Source organism: Brachyhypopomus gauderio, unplaced genomic scaffold (assembly GCF_052324685.1).
Source record: "Brachyhypopomus gauderio isolate BG-103 unplaced genomic scaffold, BGAUD_0.2 sc98, whole genome shotgun sequence".
Classification (NCBI taxonomy): Eukaryota; Metazoa; Chordata; class Actinopteri; order Gymnotiformes; family Hypopomidae; genus Brachyhypopomus; species Brachyhypopomus gauderio.
In genome coordinates this window covers 137,739-155,472 of record NW_027506919.1, presented here as the reverse complement: position 1 = coordinate 155,472, position 17,734 = coordinate 137,739, and the positions used below count along the sequence as shown (strand labels likewise).

Genomic DNA, 17,734 nt, shown 5'->3' with positions numbered 1-17,734 from the left:
GCCACAGAGCCCAGTATGTTTTAAAGTTTTGACAGTTGCTCTTCAGCATGAGGCTGAATGTCATGACCTAACAACTGCTTACATAATAGAAAGGCACTGCTGGGATTTGAACCCAGGACTTCCTGTTTACTAGACAGGCGCTATGACCAGCTAAGCCACGGCGCCACGCCATGGCTTTTTACTGTGGATTGGTGTCATTAGTGAGGAGCGATGAATTTTGTTGTTTTCAAAGAAAAAACGACTCTGGTGGTACTCGAACCCACAACCTTTGAATGGCCACACACCTGCGTCTAGAAGTCCAATGCGCTATCCATTGCGCCACAGAGCCCAGTATGTGTTAAAGTTTTGACAGTTGCTCTTCAGCATGAGGCTGAATGTCATGACCTAACAACTGCTTACATAATAGAAAGGCACCGCTGGGATTTGAACCCAGGACTTCCTGTTTACTAGACAGGCGCTATGACCAGCTAAGCCCAGCGCCGCGCCATGGGACTCGAACCCACAACCTTTGAATGGCCACACACCTGCGTCTAGAAGTCCAATGCGCTATCCATTGCGCCACAGAGCCCAGTATGTGTTAAAGTTTTGACAGTTGCTCTTCAGCAGGAGGCTAAATGTCATGACCTAACAACTGCTTACATAAAGGAAAGGCACCGCTGGGATTTGAACCCAGGACTTCCTGTTTACTAGACAGGCGCTATGACCAGCTAAGCCACGGCGCCGCGCCATGGCTTTTTACTGTGCATTGGTGTCATTAGTGAGGAGCGATGAATTTTGTTGTTTTCAAAGAAAAAATGACTCGGGTGTGACTCGAACCCACAACCTTTGAATGGCCACACACCTGCGTCTAGAAGTCCAATGCGCTATCCATTGCGCCACAAAGCCCAGTTTGTGTTAAAGTTTTGACAGTTGCTCTTCAGCATGAGGCTGAATGTCATGACCTAACAACTGCTTACATAAAGGAAAGGCACCGCTGGGATTTGAACCCAGGACTTCCTGTTTACTAGACAGGCGCTATGACCAGCTAAGCCACGGCGCCGCGCCATGGCTTTTTACTGTGCATTGGTGTCATTAGTGAGGAGCGATGAATTTTGTTGTTTTCAAAGAAAAAACGACTCTGGTGGTACTCGAACCCACAACCTTTGAATGGCCACACACCTGCGTCTAGAAGTCCAATGCGCTATCCATTGCTCCACAGAGCCCAGTATGTGTTAAAGTTTTGACAGTTGCTCTTCAGCATGAGGCTGAATGTCATGACCTAACAACTGCTTACATAATAGAAAGGCACCGCTGGAATTTGAACCCAGGACTTCCTGTTTACTAGACAGGCGCTATGACCAGCTAAGCCACGGCGCCACGCCATGGCTTTTTACTGTGGATTGGTGTCATTAGTGAGGAGCGATGAATTTTGTTGTTTTCAAAGAAAAAACGACTCTGGTGGGACTCGAACCCACAACCTTTGAATGGCCACACACCTGCGTCTAGAAGTCCAATGCGCTATCCATTGCACCACAGAGCCCAGTATGTGTTAAAGTTTTGACAGTTGCTCTTCAGCATGAGGCTGAATGTCATGACCTAACAACTGCTTACATAATAGAAAGGCACCGCTGGGATTTGAACCCAGGACTTCCTGTTTACTAGACAGGCGCTATGACCAGCTAAGCCACGGCGCCACGACATGGCTTTTTACTGTGGATTGGTGTCATTAGTGAGGAGCGATGAATTTTGTTGTTTTCAAAGAAAAAACGACTCTGGGGGGACTCGAACCCACAACCTTTGAATGGCCACACACCTGCGTCTAGAAGTCCAATGCGCTATCCATTGCGCCACAGAGCCCAGTATGTGTTAAAGTTTTGACAGTTGCTCTTCAGCATGAGGCTGAATGTCATGACCTAACAACTGCTTACATAATAGAAAGGCACCGCTGGGATTTGAACCCAGGACTTCCTGTTTACTAGACAGGCGCTATGACCAGCTAAGCCACGGCGCCACGCCATGGCTGTTTACTGTGGATTGGTGTCATTAGTGAGGAGCGATGAATTTTGTTGTTTTCAAAGAAAAAACGACTCTGGTGGGACTCGAACCCACAACCTTTGAATGGCCACACACCTGCGTCTAGAAGTCCAATGCGCTATCCATTGCGCCACAGAGCCCAGTATGTGTTAAAGTTTTGACAGTTGCTCTTCAGCATGAGGCTGAATGTCATGACCTAACAACTGCTTACATAATAGAAAGGCACCGCTGGGATTTGAACCCAGGACTTCCTGTTTACTAGACAGGCGCTATGACCAGCTAAGCCATGGCGCCGCGCCATGGGACTCGAACCCACAACCTTTGAATGGCCACACACCTGCGTCTAGAAGTCTAATGCGCTATCCATTGCGCCACAGAGCCCAGTATGTGTTAAAGTTTTGACAGTTGCTCTTCAGCAGGAGGCTGAATGTCATGACCTAACAACTGCTTACATAATAGAAAGGCACCGCTGGGATTTGAACCCAGGACTTCCTGTTTACTAGACAGGCGCTATGACCAGCTAAGCCATGGCGCCACGCCATGCTTTTTACTGTGGATTGGTGTCATTAGTGAGGAGCGATGAATTTTGTTGTTTTCAAAGAAAAAACGACTCTGGGGGGACTCGAACCCACAACCTTTGAATGGCCACACACCTGCGTCTAGAAGTCCAATGTGCTATCCATTGCGCCACAGAGCCCAGTATGTGTTAAAGTTTTGACAGTTGCTCTTCAGCATGAGGCTGAATGTCATGACCTAACAACTGCTTACATAATAGAAAGGCACCGCTGGGTTTTGAACCCAGGACTTCCTGTTTACTAGACAGGCGCTATGACCAGCTAAGCCATGGCGCCGCGCCATGGGACTCGAACCCACAACCTTTGAATGGCCACACACCTGCGTCTAGAAGTCTAATGCGCTATCCATTGCGCCACAGAGCCCAGTATGTGTTAAAGTTTTGACAGTTGCTCTTCAGCAGGAGGCTGAATGTCATGACCTAACAACTGCTTACATAATAGAAAGGCACCGCTGGGATTTGAACCCAGGACTTCCTGTTTACTAGACAGGCGCTATGACCAGCTAAGCCACGGCGCCACGCCATGGCTGTTTACTGTGGATTGGTGTCATTAGTGAGGAGCGATGAATTTTGTTGTTTTCAAAGAAAAAACGACTCTGGTGGGACTCGAACCCACAACCTTTGAATGGCCACACACCTGCGTCTAGAAGTCCAATGCGCTATCCATTGCGCCACAGAGCCCAGTATGTGTTAAAGTTTTGACAGTTGCTCTTCAGCATGAGGCTGAATGTCATGACCTAACAACTGCTTACATAATAGAAAGGCACCGCTGGGATTTGAACCCAGGACTTCCTGTTTACTAGACAGGCGCTATGACCAGCTAAGCCATGGCGCCGCGCCATGGGACTCGAACCCACAACCTTTGAATGGCCACACCTGCGTCTAGAAGTCCAATGTGCTATCCATTGCGCCACAGAGCCCAGTATGTGTTAAAATTTTGACAGTTGCTCTTCAGCATGAGGCTGAATGTCATGACCTAACAACTGCTTACATAATAGAAAGGCACCGCTGGGATTTGAACCCAGGACTTCCTGTTTACTAGACAGGCGCTATGACCAGCTAAGCCACGGAGCCTCGCCATGGCTTTTTACTGTGGATTGGTGTCATTAGTGAGGAGCGATGAATTTTGTTGTTTTCAAAGAAAAAATGACTCTGGTGGGACTCGAACCCACAACCTTTGAATGGCCACACACCTGCGTCTAGAAGTCCAATGCGCTATCCATTGCGCCACAGAGCCCAGTATGTGTTAAAGTTTTGACAGTTGCTCTTCAGCAGGAGGCTAAATGTCATGACCTAAAAACTGCTTACATAAAGGAAAGGCACCGCTGGGATTTGAACCCAGGACTTCCTGTTTACTAGACAGGCGCTATGACCAGCTAAGCCACGGCGCCGCGCCATGGCTTTTTACTGTGCATTGGTGTCATTAGTGAGGAGCGATGAATTTTGTTGTTTTCAAAGAAAAAGCGACTCTGGTGGTACTCGAACCCACAACCTTTGAATGGCCACACACCTGCGTCTAGAAGTCTAATGCGCTATCCATTGCGCCACAGAGCCCAGTATGTGTTAAAGTTTTGACAGTTGCTCTTCAGCAGGAGGCTGAATGTCATGACCTAACAACTGCTTACATAATAGAAAGGCACCGCTGGGATTTGAACCCAGGACTTCCTGTTTACTAGACAGGCGCTATGACCAGCTAAGCCACGGCGCCACGCCATGGCTGTTTACTGTGGATTGGTGTCATTAGTGAGGAGCGATGAATTTTGTTGTTTTCAAAGAAAAAACGACTCTGGTGGGACTCGAACCCACAACCTTTGAATGGCCACACACCTGCGTCTAGAAGTCCAATGCGCTATCCATTGCGCCACAGAGCCCAGTATGTGTTAAAGTTTTGACAGTTGCTCTTCAGCATGAGGCTGAATGTCATGACCTAACAACTGCTTACATAATAGAAAGGCACCGCTGGGATTTGAACCCAGGACTTCCTGTTTACTAGACAGGCGCTATGACCAGCTAAGCCATGGCGCCGCGCCATGGGACTCGAACCCACAACCTTTGAATGGCCACACCTGCGTCTAGAAGTCCAATGTGCTATCCATTGCGCCACAGAGCCCAGTATGTGTTAAAATTTTGACAGTTGCTCTTCAGCATGAGGCTGAATGTCATGACCTAACAACTGCTTACATAATAGAAAGGCACCGCTGGGATTTGAACCCAGGACTTCCTGTTTACTAGACAGGCGCTATGACCAGCTAAGCCACGGAGCCTCGCCATGGCTTTTTACTGTGGATTGGTGTCATTAGTGAGGAGCGATGAATTTTGTTGTTTTCAAAGAAAAAATGACTCTGGTGGGACTCGAACCCACAACCTTTGAATGGCCACACACCTGCGTCTAGAAGTCCAATGCGCTATCCATTGCGCCACAGAGCCCAGTATGTGTTAAAGTTTTGACAGTTGCTCTTCAGCAGGAGGCTAAATGTCATGACCTAAAAACTGCTTACATAAAGGAAAGGCACCGCTGGGATTTGAACCCAGGACTTCCTGTTTACTAGACAGGCGCTATGACCAGCTAAGCCACGGCGCCGCGCCATGGCTTTTTACTGTGCATTGGTGTCATTAGTGAGGAGCGATGAATTTTGTTGTTTTCAAAGAAAAAGCGACTCTGGTGGTACTCGAACCCACAACCTTTGAATGGCCACACACCTGCGTCTAGAAGTCCAATGCGCTATCCATTGCTCCACAGAGCCCAGTATGTGTTAAGGTTTTGACAGTTGCTCTTCAGCATGAGGCTGAATGTCATGACCTAACAACTGCTTACATAATAGAAAGGCACCGCTGGGATTTGAACCCAGGACTTCCTTCCTCGAACCAACAACCTTTGAATGGACACACACCTGCGTCTAGAAGTCCAATGCGCTATCCATTGCTCCACAGAGCCCAGTATGTGTTAAAGTTTTGACAGTTGCTCTTCAGCATGAGGCTGAATGTCATGACCTAACAACTGCTTACATAATAGAAAGGCACCGCTGGGATTTGAACCCAGGACTTCCTGTTTACTAGACAGGCGCTATGACCAGCTAAGCCACGGCGCCACGCCATGGCTTTTTACTGTGGATTGGTGTCATTAGTGAGGAGCGATGAATTTTGTTGTTTTCAAAGAAAAAACGACTCTGGTGGTACTCGAACCCACAACCTTTGAATGGCCACACACCTGCGTCTAGAAGTCCAATGCGCTATCCATTGCGCCACAGAGCCCAGTATGTGTTAAAGTTTTGACAGTTGCTCTTCAGCAGGAGGCTAAATGTCATGACCTAACAACTGCTTACATAAAGGAAAGGCACCGCTGGGATTTGAAACCAGGACTTCCTGTTTACTAGACAGGCGCTATGACCAGCTAAGCCACGGCGCCGCGCCATGGCTTTTTACTGTGCATTGGTGTCATTAGTGAGGAGCGATGAATTTTGTTGTTTTCAAAGAAAAAATGACTCGGGTGGGACTCGAACCCACAACCTTTGAACGGCCACACACCTGCGTCTAGAAGTCCAATGCGCTATCCATTGCGCCACAGAGCCCAGTATGTGTTAAAGTTTTGACAGTTGCTCTTCAGCAGGAGGCTAAATGTCATGACCTAACAACTGCTTACATAAAGGAAAGGCACCGCTGGGATTTGAAACCAGGACTTCCTGTTTACTAGACAGGCGCTATGACCAGCTAAGCCACGGCGCCGCGCCATGGCTTTTTACTGTGCATTGGTGTCATTAGTGAGGAGCGATGAATTTTGTTGTTTTCAAAGAAAAAATGACTCGGGTGGGACTCGAACCCACAACCTTTGAATGGCCACACACCTGCGTCTAGAAGTCCAATGCGCTATCCATTGCGCCACAAAGCCCAGTTTGTGTTAAAGTTTTGACAGTTGCTCTTCAGCATGAGGCTGAATGTCATGACCTAACAACTGCTTACATAAAGGAAAGGCACCGCTGGGATTTGAACCCAGGACTTCCTGTTTACTAGACAGGCGCTATGACCAGCTAAGCCACGGCGCCGCGCCATGGCTTTTTACTGTGCATTGGTGTCATTAGTGAGGAGCGATGAATTTTGTTGTTTTCAAAGAAAAAATGACTCTGGTGGTACTCGAACCCACAACCTTTGAATGGCCACACACCTGCGTCTAGAAGTCCAATGCGCTATCCATTGCTCCACAGAGCCCAGTATGTGTTAAGGTTTTGACAGTTGCTCTTCAGCATGAGGCTGAATGTCATGACCTAACAACTGCTTACATAATAGAAAGGCACCGCTGGGATTTGAACCCAGGACTTCCTTCCTCGAACCAACAACCTTTGAATGGACACACACCTGCGTCTAGAAGTCCAATGCGCTATCCATTGCTCCACAGAGCCCAGTATGTGTTAAAGTTTTGACAGTTGCTCTTCAGCATGAGGCTGAATGTCATGACCTAACAACTGCTTACATAATAGAAAGGCACCGCTGGGATTTGAACCCAGGACTTCCTGTTTACTAGACAGGCGCTATGACCAGCTAAGCCACGGCGCCACGCCATGGCTTTTTACTGTGGATTGGTGTCATTAGTGAGGAGCGATGAATTTTGTTGTTTTCAAAGAAAAAACGACTCTGGTGGTACTCGAACCCACAACCTTTGAATGGCCACACACCTGCGTCTAGAAGTCCAATGCGCTATCCATTGCGCCACAGAGCCCAGTATGTGTTAAAGTTTTGACAGTTGCTCTTCAGCAGGAGGCTAAATGTCATGACCTAACAACTGCTTACATAAAGGAAAGGCACCGCTGGGATTTGAAACCAGGACTTCCTGTTTACTAGACAGGCGCTATGACCAGCTAAGCCACGGCGCCGCGCCATGGCTTTTTACTGTGCATTGGTGTCATTAGTGAGGAGCGATGAATTTTGTTGTTTTCAAAGAAAAAATGACTCGGGTGGGACTCGAACCCACAACCTTTGAACGGCCACACACCTGCGTCTAGAAGTCCAATGCGCTATCCATTGCGCCACAGAGCCCAGTATGTGTTAAAGTTTTGACAGTTGCTCTTCAGCAGGAGGCTAAATGTCATGACCTAACAACTGCTTACATAAAGGAAAGGCACCGCTGGGATTTGAAACCAGGACTTCCTGTTTACTAGACAGGCGCTATGACCAGCTAAGCCACGGCGCCGCGCCATGGCTTTTTACTGTGCATTGGTGTCATTAGTGAGGAGCGATGAATTTTGTTGTTTTCAAAGAAAAAATGACTCGGGTGGGACTCGAACCCACAACCTTTGAATGGCCACACACCTGCGTCTAGAAGTCCAATGCGCTATCCATTGCGCCACAAAGCCCAGTTTGTGTTAAAGTTTTGACAGTTGCTCTTCAGCATGAGGCTGAATGTCATGACCTAACAACTGCTTACATAAAGGAAAGGCACCGCTGGGATTTGAACCCAGGACTTCCTGTTTACTAGACAGGCGCTATGACCAGCTAAGCCACGGCGCCGCGCCATGGCTTTTTACTGTGCATTGGTGTCATTAGTGAGGAGCGATGAATTTTGTTGTTTTCAAAGAAAAAATGACTCTGGTGGTACTCGAACCCACAACCTTTGAATGGCCACACACCTGCGTCTAGAAGTCCAATGCGCTATCCATTGCTCCACAGAGCCCAGTATGTGTTAAAGTTTTGACAGTTGCTCTTCAGCATGAGGCTGAATGTCATGACCTAACAACTGCTTACATAATAGAAAGGCACCGCTGGAATTTGAACCCAGGACTTCCTGTTTACTAGACAGGCGCTATGACCAGCTAAGCCACGGCGCCACGCCATGGCTTTTTACTGTGGATTGGTGTCATTAGTGAGGAGCGATGAATTTTGTTGTTTTCAAAGCAAAAACGACTCTGGTGGGACTCGAACCCACAACCTTTGAATGGCCACACACCGTCGTCTAGAAGTCCAATGCGCTATCCATTGCGCCACAGAGCCCAGTATGTGTTAAAGTTTTGACAGTTGCTCTTCAGCATGAGGCTGAATGTCATGACCTAACAACTGCTTACATAATAGAAAGGCACCGCTGGGATTTGAACCCAGGACTTCCTGTTTACTAGACATGCGCTATGACCAGCTAAGCCACGGCGCCACGCCATGGCTTTTTACTGTGGATTGGTGTCATTAGTGAGGAGCGATGAATTTTGTTGTTTTCAAAGAAAAAACGACTCTGGTGGTACTCGAACCCACAACCTTTGAATGGCCACACACCTGCGTCTAGAAGTCCAATGCGCTATCCATTGCTCCACAGAGCCCAGTATGTGTTAAAGTTTTGACAGTTGCTCTTCAGCATGAGGCTGAATGTCATGACCTAACAACTGCTTACATAATAGAAAGGCACCGCTGGGATTTGAACCCAGGACTTCCTGTTTACTAGACAGGCGCTATGACCAGCTAAGCCACGGCGCCACGCCATGGCTTTTTACTGTGGATTGGTGTCATTAGTGAGGAGCGATGAATTTTGTTGTTTTCAAAGAAAAAACGACTCTGGTGGTACTCGAACCCACAACCTTTGAATGGCCACACACCTGCGTCTAGAAGTCCAATGCGCTATCCATTGCGCCACAGAGCCCAGTATGTGTTAAAGTTTTGACAGTTGCTCTTCAGCAGGAGGCTAAATGTCATGACCTAACAACTGCTTACATAAAGGAAAGGCACCGCTGGGATTTGAAACCAGGACTTCCTGTTTACTAGACAGGCGCTATGACCAGCTAAGCCACGGCGCCGCGCCATGGCTTTTTACTGTGCATTGGTGTCATTAGTGAGGAGCGATGAATTTTGTTGTTTTCAAAGAAAAAATGACTCGGGTGGGACTCGAACCCACAACCTTTGAACGGCCACACACCTGCGTCTAGAAGTCCAATGCGCTATCCATTGCGCCACAGAGCCCAGTATGTGTTAAAGTTTTGACAGTTGCTCTTCAGCAGGAGGCTAAATGTCATGACCTAACAACTGCTTACATAAAGGAAAGGCACCGCTGGGATTTGAAACCAGGACTTCCTGTTTACTAGACAGGCGCTATGACCAGCTAAGCCACGGCGCCGCGCCATGGCTTTTTACTGTGCATTGGTGTCATTAGTGAGGAGCGATGAATTTTGTTGTTTTCAAAGAAAAAATGACTCGGGTGGGACTCGAACCCACAACCTTTGAATGGCCACACACCTGCGTCTAGAAGTCCAATGCGCTATCCATTGCGCCACAAAGCCCAGTTTGTGTTAAAGTTTTGACAGTTGCTCTTCAGCATGAGGCTGAATGTCATGACCTAACAACTGCTTACATAAAGGAAAGGCACCGCTGGGATTTGAACCCAGGACTTCCTGTTTACTAGACAGGCGCTATGACCAGCTAAGCCACGGCGCCGCGCCATGGCTTTTTACTGTGCATTGGTGTCATTAGTGAGGAGCGATGAATTTTGTTGTTTTCAAAGAAAAAATGACTCTGGTGGTACTCGAACCCACAACCTTTGAATGGCCACACACCTGCGTCTAGAAGTCCAATGCGCTATCCATTGCTCCACAGAGCCCAGTATGTGTTAAAGTTTTGACAGTTGCTCTTCAGCATGAGGCTGAATGTCATGACCTAACAACTGCTTACATAATAGAAAGGCACCGCTGGAATTTGAACCCAGGACTTCCTGTTTACTAGACAGGCGCTATGACCAGCTAAGCCACGGCGCCACGCCATGGCTTTTTACTGTGGATTGGTGTCATTAGTGAGGAGCGATGAATTTTGTTGTTTTCAAAGCAAAAACGACTCTGGTGGGACTCGAACCCACAACCTTTGAATGGCCACACACCGTCGTCTAGAAGTCCAATGCGCTATCCATTGCGCCACAGAGCCCAGTATGTGTTAAAGTTTTGACAGTTGCTCTTCAGCATGAGGCTGAATGTCATGACCTAACAACTGCTTACATAATAGAAAGGCACCGCTGGGATTTGAACCCAGGACTTCCTGTTTACTAGACATGCGCTATGACCAGCTAAGCCACGGCGCCACGCCATGGCTTTTTACTGTGGATTGGTGTCATTAGTGAGGAGCGATGAATTTTGTTGTTTTCAAAGAAAAAACGACTCTGGTGGTACTCGAACCCACAACCTTTGAATGGCCACACACCTGCGTCTAGAAGTCCAATGCGCTATCCATTGCGCCACAGAGCCCAGTATGTGTTAAAGTTTTGACAGTTGCTCTTCAGCATGAGGCTGAATGTCATGACCTAACAACTGCTTACATAATAGAAAGGCACAGCTGGGATTTGAACCCAGGACTTCCTGTTTACTAGACAGGCGCTATAACCAGCTAAGCCATGGCGCCGCGCCATGGGACTCGAACCCACAACCTTTGAATGGCCACACACCTGCGTCTAGAAGTCCAATGCGCTATCCATTGCGCCACGGAGCCCAGTATGTGTTAAAGTTTTGACAGTTGCTCTTCAGCAGGAGGCTAAATGTCATGACCTAACAACTGCTTACATAAAGGAAAGGCACCGCTGGGATTTGAACCCAGGACTTCCTGTTTACTAGACAGGCGCTATGACCAGCTAAGCCACGGCGCCGCGCCATGGCTTTTTACTGTGCATTGGTGTCATTAGTGAGGAGTGATGAATTTTGTTGTTTTCAAAGAAAAAATGACTCGGGTGGGACTCGAACCCACAACCTTTGAATGGCCACACACCTGCGTCTAGAAGTCCAATGCGCTATCCATTGCGCCACAGAGCCCAGTATGTGTTAAAGTTTTGACAGTTGCTCTTCAGCAGGAGGCTAAATGTCATGACCTAACAACTGCTTACATAAAGGAAAGGCACCGCTGGGATTTGAACCCAGGACTTCCTGTTTACTAGACAGGCGCTATGACCAGCTAAGCCACGGCGCCGCGCCATGGCTTTTTACTGTGCATTGGTGTCATTAGTGAGGAGCGATGAATTTTGTTGTTTTCAAAGAAAAAACGACTCTGGTGGTACTCGAACCCACAACCTTTGAATGGCCACACACCTGCGTCTAGAAGTCCAATGCGCTATCCATTGCGCCACAAAGCCCAGTTTGTGTTAAAGTTTTGACAGTTGCTCTTCAGCATGAGGCTGAATGTCATGACCTAACAACTGCTTACATAAAGGAAAGGCACCGCTGGGATTTGAACCCAGGACTTCCTGTTTACTAGACAGGCGCTATGACCAGCTAAGCCACGGCGCCGCGCCATGGCTTTTTACTGTGCATTGGTGTCATTAGTGAGGAGCGATGAATTTTGTTGTTTTCAAAGAAAAAATGACTCTGGTGGTACTCGAACCCACAACCTTTGAATGGCCACACACCTGCGTCTAGAAGTCCAATGCGCTATCCATTGCTCCACAGAGCCCAGTATGTGTTAAAGTTTTGACAGTTGCTCTTCAGCATGAGGCTGAATGTCATGACCTAACAACTGCTTACATAATAGAAAGGCACCGCTGGAATTTGAACCCAGGACTTCCTGTTTACTAGACAGGCGCTATGACCAGCTAAGCCACGGCGCCACGCCATGGCTTTTTACTGTGGATTGGTGTCATTAGTGAGGAGCGATGAATTTTGTTGTTTTCAAAGCAAAAACGACTCTGGTGGGACTCGAACCCACAACCTTTGAATGGCCACACACCGTCGTCTAGAAGTCCAATGCGCTATCCATTGCGCCACAGAGCCCAGTATGTGTTAAAGTTTTGACAGTTGCTCTTCAGCATGAGGCTGAATGTCATGACCTAACAACTGCTTACATAATAGAAAGGCACCGCTGGGATTTGAACCCAGGACTTCCTGTTTACTAGACAGGCGCTATGACCAGCTAAGCCACGGCGCCACGCCATGGCTTTTTACTGTGGATTGGTGTCATTAGTGAGTAGCGATGAATTTTGTTGTTTTCAAAGAAAAAACTACTCTGGTGGGACTTGAACCCACAACCTTTGAATGGCCACACACCTGCGTCTAGAAGTCCAATGCGCTATCCATTGCGCCACAGAGCCCAGTATGTGTTAAAGTTTTGACAGTTGCTCTTCAGCATGAGGCTGAATGTCATGACCTAACAACTGCTTACATAATAGAAAGGCACCGCTGGGATTTGAACCCAGGACTTCCTGTTTACTAGACAGGCGCTATGACCAGCTAAGCCACGGCGCCGCGCCATGGCTTTTTACTGTGCATTGGTGTCATTAGTGAGGAGCGATGAATTTTGTTGTTTTCAAAGAAAAAACGACTCTGGTGGTACTCGAACCCACAACCTTTGAATGGCCACACACCTGCGTCTAGAAGTCCAATGCGCTATCCATTGCTCCACAGAGCCCAGTATGTGTTAAAGTTTTGACAGTTGCTCTTCAGCATGAGGCTGAATGTCATGACCTAACAACTGCTTACATAATAGAAAGGCACCGCTGGGATTTGAACCCAGGACTTCCTGTTTACTAGACAGGCGCTATGACCAGCTAAGCCACGGCGCCGCGCCATGGCTTTTTACTGTGCATTGGTGTCATTAGTGAGGAGCGATGAATTTTGTTGTTTTCAAAGAAAAAACGACTCTGGTGGTACTCGAACCCACAACCTTTGAATGGCCACACACCTGCGTCTAGAAGTCCAATGCGCTATCCATTGCTCCACAGAGCCCAGTATGTGTTAAAGTTTTGACAGTTGCTCTTCAGCATGAGGCTGAATGTCATGACCTAACAACTGCTTACATAATAGAAAGGCACCGCTGGAATTTGAACCCAGGACTTCCTGTTTACTAGACAGGCGCTATGACCAGCTAAGCCACGGCGCCACGCCATGGCTTTTTACTGTGGATTGGTGTCATTAGTGAGGAGCGATGAATTTTGTTGTTTTCAAAGCAAAAACGACTCTGGTGGGACTCAAACCCACAACCTTTGAATGGCCACACACCTGCGTCTAGAAGTCCAATGCGCTATCCATTGCGCCACAGAGCCCAGTATGTGTTAAAGTTTTGACAGTTGCTCTTCAGCATGAGGCTGAATGTCATGACCTAACAACTGCTTACATAATAGAAAGGCACCGCTGGGATTTGAACCCAGGACTTCCTGTTTACTAGACAGGCGCTATGACCAGCTAAGCCACGGCGCCACGCCATGGATTTTTACTGTGGATTGGTGTCATTAGTGAGGAGCGATGAATTTTGTTGTTTTCAAAGAAAAAACGACTCTGGTGGGACTCGAACCCACAACCTTTGAATGGCCACACACCTGCGTCTAGAAGTCCAATGCGCTATCCATTGCACCACAGAGCCCAGTATGTGTTAAAGTTTTGACAGTTGCTCTTCAGCATGAGGCTGAATGTCATGACCTAACAACTGCTTACATAATAGAAAGGCACCGCTGGGATTTGAACCCAGGACTTCCTGTTTACTAGACAGGCGCTATGACCAGCTAAGCCACGGCGCCACGACATGGCTTTTTACTGTGGATTGGTGTCATTAGTGAGGAGCGATGAATTTTGTTGTTTTCAAAGAAAAAACGACTCTGGGGGGACTCGAACCCACAACCTTTGAATGGCCACACACCTGCGTCTAGAAGTCCAATGCGCTATCCATTGCGCCACAGAGCCCAGTATGTGTTAAAGTTTTGACAGTTGCTCTTCAGCATGAGGCTGAATGTCATGACCTAACAACTGCTTACATAATAGAAAGGCACCACTGGGATTTGAACCCAGGACTTCCTTCCTCGAACCCACAACCTTTGAATGGACACACACCTGCGTCTAGAAGTCCAATGCGCTATCCATTGCTCCACAGAGCCCAGTATGTGTTAAAGTTTTGACAGTTGCTCTTCAGCATGAGGCTGAATGTCATGACCTAACAACTGCTTACATAATAGAAAGGCACCGCTGGGATTTGAACCCAGGACTTCCTGTTTACTAGACAGGCGCTATGACCAGCTAAGCCACGGCGCCACGCCATGGCTTTTTACTGTGGATTGGTGTCATTAGTGAGTAGCGATGAATTTTGTTGTTTTCAAAGAAAAAACTACTCTGGTGGGACTTGAACCCACAACCTTTGAATGGCCACACACCTGCGTCTAGAAGTCCAATGCGCTATCCATTGCGCCACAGAGCCCAGTATGTGTTAAAGTTTTGACAGTTGCTCTTCAGCATGAGGCTGAATGTCATGACCTAACAACTGCTTACATAATAGAAAGGCACCGCTGGGATTTGAACCCAGGACTTCCTGTTTACTAGACAGGCGCTATGACCAGCTAAGCCACGGCGCCGCGCCATGGGACTCGAACCCACAACCTTTGAATGGCCACACACCTGCGTCTAGAAGTCCAATGCGCTATCCATTGCGCCACAGAGCCCAGTATGTGTTAAAGTTTTGACAGTTGCTCTTCAGCAGGAGGCTAAATGTCATGACCTAACAACTGCTTACATAAAGGAAAGGCACCGCTGGGATTTGAACCCAGGACTTCCTGTTTACTAGACAGGCGCTATGACCAGCTAAGCCACGGTGCCACGCCATGGCTTTTTACTGTGCATTGGTGTCATTAGTGAGGAGCGATGAATTTTGTTGTTTTCAAAGAAAAAATGACTCGGGTGGGACTCGAACCCACAACCTTTGAATGGCCACACACCTGCGTCTAGAAGTCCAATGCGCTATCCATTGCGCCACAAAGCCCAGTTTGTGTTAAAGTTTTGACAGTTGCTCTTCAGCATGAGGCTGAATGTCATGACCTAACAACTGCTTACATAAAGGAAAGGCACCGCTGGGATTTGAACCCAGGACTTCCTGTTTACTAGACAGGCGCTATGACCAGCTAAGCCACGGCGCCGCGCCATGGCTTTTTACTGTGCATTGGTGTCAATAGTGAGGAGCGATGAATTTTGTTGTTTTCAAAGAAAAAACAACTCTGGTGGTACTCGAACCCACAACCTTTGAATGGCCACACACCTGCGTCTAGAAGTCCAATGCGCTATCCATTGCGCCACAGAGCCCAGTATGTGTTAAAGTTTTGACAGTTGCTCTTCAGCAGGAGGCTAAATGTCATGACCTAACAACTGCTTACATAAAGGAAAGGCACCGCTGGGATTTGAACCCAGGACTTCCTGTTTACTAGACAGGCGCTATGACCAGCTAAGCCACGGCGCCGCGCCATGGCTTTTTACTGTGCATTGGTGTCATTAGTGAGGAGCGATGAATTTTGTTGTTTTCAAAGAAAAAACGACTCTGGTGGTACTCGAACCCACAACCTTTGAATGGCCACACACCTGCGTCTAGAAGTCCAATGCGCTATCCATTGCGCCACAGAGCCCAGTATGTGTTAAAGTTTTGACAGTTGCTCTTCAGCATGAGGCTGAATGTCATGACCTAACAACTGCTTACATAATAGAAAGGCACCGCTGGGATTTGAAGCCAGGACTTCCTGTTTACTAGACAGGCGCTATGACCAGCTAAGCCACGGCGCCGCGCCATGGCTTTTTACTGTGCATTGGTGTCATTAGTGAGGAGCGATGAATTTTGTTGTTTTCAAAGAAAAAACGACTCTGGTGGTACTCGAACCCACAACCTTTGAATGGCCACACACCTGCGTCTAGAAGTCCAATGCGCTATCCATTGCTCCACAGAGCCCAGTATGTGTTAAAGTTTTGACAGTTGCTCTTCAGCATGAGGCTGAATGTCATGACCTAACAACTGCTTACATAATAGAAAGGCACCGCTGGGATTTGAACCCAGGACTTCCTGTTTACTAGACAGGCGCTATGACCAGCTAAGCCACGGCGCCGCGCCATGGCTTTTTACTGTGCATTGGTGTCATTAGTGAGGAGCGATGAATTTTGTTGTTTTCAAAGAAAAAACGACTCTGGTGGTACTCGAACCCACAACCTTTGAATGGCCACACACCTGCGTCTAGAAGTCCAATGCGCTATCCATTGCTCCACAGAGCCCAGTATGTGTTAAAGTTTTGACAGTTGCTCTTCAGCATGAGGCTGAATGTCATGACCTAACAACTGCTTACATAATAGAAAGGCACCGCTGGAATTTGAACCCAGGACTTCCTGTTTACTAGACAGGCGCTATGACCAGCTAAGCCACGGCGCCACGCCATGGCTTTTTACTGTGGATTGGTGTCATTAGTGAGGAGCGATGAATTTTGTTGTTTTCAAAGCAAAAACGACTCTGGTGGGACTCAAACCCACAACCTTTGAATGGCCACACACCTGCGTCTAGAAGTCCAATGCGCTATCCATTGCGCCACAGAGCCCAGTATGTGTTAAAGTTTTGACAGTTGCTCTTCAGCATGAGGCTGAATGTCATGACCTAACAACTGCTTACATAATAGAAAGGCACCGCTGGGATTTGAACCCAGGACTTCCTGTTTACTAGACAGGCGCTATGACCAGCTAAGCCACGGCGCCGCGCCATGGCTTTTTACTGTGCATTGGTGTCAATAGTGAGGAGCGATGAATTTTGTTGTTTTCAAAGAAAAAACAACTCTGGTGGTACTCGAACCCACAACCTTTGAATGGCCACACACCTGCGTCTAGAAGTCCAATGCGCTATCCATTGCGCCACAGAGCCCAGTATGTGTTAAAGTTTTGACAGTTGCTCTTCAGCAGGAGGCTAAATGTCATGACCTAACAACTGCTTACATAAAGGAAAGGCACCGCTGGGATTTGAACCCAGGACTTCCTGTTTACTAGACAGGCGCTATGACCAGCTAAGCCACGGCGCCACGACATGGCTTTTTACTGTGCATTGGTGTCATTAGTGAGGAGCGATGAATTTTGTTGTTTTCAAAGAAAAAACGACTCTGGTGGTACTCGAACCCACAACCTTTGAATGGCCACACACCTGCGTCTAGAAGTCCAATGCGCTATCCATTGCGCCACAGAGCCCAGTATGTGTTAAAGTTTTGACAGTTGCTCTTCAGCATGAGGCTGAATGTCATGACCTAACAACTGCTTACATAATAGAAAGGCACCGCTGGGATTTGAACCCAGGACTTCCTGTTTACTAGACAGGCGCTATGACCAGCTAAGCCACGGCGCCACGCCATGGCTTTTTACTGTGGATTGGTGTCATTAGTGAGGAGCGATGAATTTTGTTGTTTTCAAAGAAAAAACGACTCTGGTGGTACTCGAACCCACA

At 47.7% G+C, this 17,734-nt stretch overlaps 9 non-coding genes across 9 annotated transcripts; all 9 read right to left on the bottom strand.

The window, feature by feature from the left end:
- Positions 1-2,063: 2,063 nt before the first annotated feature.
- trnar-ucu (transfer RNA arginine (anticodon UCU)) lies at positions 2,064-2,153 on the bottom strand. Its single transcript is given in 2 exon segments — positions 2,064-2,099; positions 2,117-2,153. It is a non-coding gene; the product is annotated as a tRNA-Arg (tRNA).
- Positions 2,154-3,178: 1,025 nt separating this feature from the next.
- trnar-ucu (transfer RNA arginine (anticodon UCU)) lies at positions 3,179-3,268 on the bottom strand. Its single transcript is given in 2 exon segments — positions 3,179-3,214; positions 3,232-3,268. It is a non-coding gene; the product is annotated as a tRNA-Arg (tRNA).
- Positions 3,269-3,734: 466 nt separating this feature from the next.
- On the bottom strand, positions 3,735-3,824 carry trnar-ucu (transfer RNA arginine (anticodon UCU)). Its single transcript is given in 2 exon segments — positions 3,735-3,770; positions 3,788-3,824. It is a non-coding gene; the product is annotated as a tRNA-Arg (tRNA).
- A 544-nt stretch (positions 3,825-4,368) lies between these two features.
- Positions 4,369-4,458, bottom strand: trnar-ucu (transfer RNA arginine (anticodon UCU)). The gene is given in 2 exon segments: positions 4,369-4,404; positions 4,422-4,458. It is a non-coding gene; the product is annotated as a tRNA-Arg (tRNA).
- Positions 4,459-4,924: 466 nt separating this feature from the next.
- Positions 4,925-5,014, bottom strand: trnar-ucu (transfer RNA arginine (anticodon UCU)). The gene is given in 2 exon segments: positions 4,925-4,960; positions 4,978-5,014. It is a non-coding gene; the product is annotated as a tRNA-Arg (tRNA).
- A 3,462-nt stretch (positions 5,015-8,476) lies between these two features.
- Positions 8,477-8,566, bottom strand: trnar-ucu (transfer RNA arginine (anticodon UCU)). Its single transcript is given in 2 exon segments — positions 8,477-8,512; positions 8,530-8,566. It is a non-coding gene; the product is annotated as a tRNA-Arg (tRNA).
- Positions 8,567-10,378: 1,812 nt separating this feature from the next.
- On the bottom strand, positions 10,379-10,468 carry trnar-ucu (transfer RNA arginine (anticodon UCU)). The gene is given in 2 exon segments: positions 10,379-10,414; positions 10,432-10,468. It is a non-coding gene; the product is annotated as a tRNA-Arg (tRNA).
- A 1,736-nt stretch (positions 10,469-12,204) lies between these two features.
- On the bottom strand, positions 12,205-12,294 carry trnar-ucu (transfer RNA arginine (anticodon UCU)). The gene is given in 2 exon segments: positions 12,205-12,240; positions 12,258-12,294. It is a non-coding gene; the product is annotated as a tRNA-Arg (tRNA).
- Positions 12,295-15,025: 2,731 nt separating this feature from the next.
- Positions 15,026-15,099, bottom strand: trnat-agu (transfer RNA threonine (anticodon AGU)). Its single transcript has one exon. It is a non-coding gene; the product is annotated as a tRNA-Thr (tRNA).
- Between the last annotated feature and the right edge of the window lie 2,635 nt (positions 15,100-17,734).